Source organism: Nannospalax galili, unplaced genomic scaffold (genome assembly GCF_000622305.1).
Source record: "Nannospalax galili isolate Female #2095 unplaced genomic scaffold, S.galili_v1.0 scaffold341, whole genome shotgun sequence".
NCBI lineage: Eukaryota > Metazoa > Chordata > Mammalia > Rodentia > Spalacidae > Nannospalax > Nannospalax galili.
This window is the reverse complement of record NW_008346082.1, coordinates 933,461-934,427: the sequence shown is the minus strand read 5'-3', so window position 1 is coordinate 934,427 and position 967 is coordinate 933,461. Positions and strand designations below refer to the sequence as shown.

At 40.3% G+C, this 967-nt stretch overlaps 1 pseudogene; it reads left to right on the top strand.

Moving 5' to 3' along the window:
- The window catches only part of LOC103741556, a 349-nt pseudogene extending 217 nt beyond the window's left edge, over window positions 1-132 (top strand).
- The last annotated feature ends 835 nt before the right edge of the window (window positions 133-967 follow it).

Sequence of the window (967 nt, the reverse complement as noted above, 5' to 3'; positions counted from 1 at the left end):
AGAGAGAGAGAGAGAGAGAGAGAGAGAGAGAGAGAGAGAGAGAGGCTTAAGCTTCAGCAAATGTATGGTAAAGGAGACATGAATACATTCCCTACCTTCAAATTTGACGACCCCAAATTTGAAATCATTTAAAAAAAAGTTAAAAACTCAGTCCTGAAGGAATAATGTAAAATCAGTCTGGTAACGTGTCATGAATAAGTTGTATAGCTAATTAGAAAAATGTGAATAGAGCTGAGAGAAAGTTCGGTGTTAAGAGCACTCACTGACTGCTCTTGCAGAGAACCTGGGTTCGATTCCCAGCACCCGCATGGCAGCTAACAACCATCCATATACAACTCCAATCCAGGCGATCTGATGCCTTCTTCTGACCTCTGCAGGCATTGCCTGACATGGGTGTATTTACCCACATGTTGGCAATACACTCATATACATAAAATTTTAAAAAGGAAAATGTGAATAAATATTCATTTCAGAATTTTAAAAAATTACCGGAATTAAACTATACCATGCACCAAATAAACTTCACAGATAAAAACATAATAATCACTCCAACAGAAACAGAATATACATTCTTCTGAGAAGCTCATGGGAATCTAATAGACCACAAGAGAATCTAATATTCTCTAATAGATCATATTCTAAGCTACAAATCAAACAGCATACACTTGCAACGCCAGGACTCAGGTTGAAGGCAGCCAGATGTGGTGGCGTACACCTTTAATCCCAGCATTTGGGAGGCAGAGGCAGGTGGATCTCTGTGAGTTCGAGGCCAGCCTTGTCTACATAGTGAGTTCCAGGGGCAGTTGAGGCTACAGAGAGACCCTGTCTCAAAAAAGACCAAAAAGAAAGAAAAGAAAAAAACAGTGCACCACCGTGCTCAGCTGCAAATAAATGTTTTTAAAAGAAAATATAAGGCTGGAGAGATGGCTCAGAGGTCAATAGCACTGACTGCTCTTGCAGAGGACCC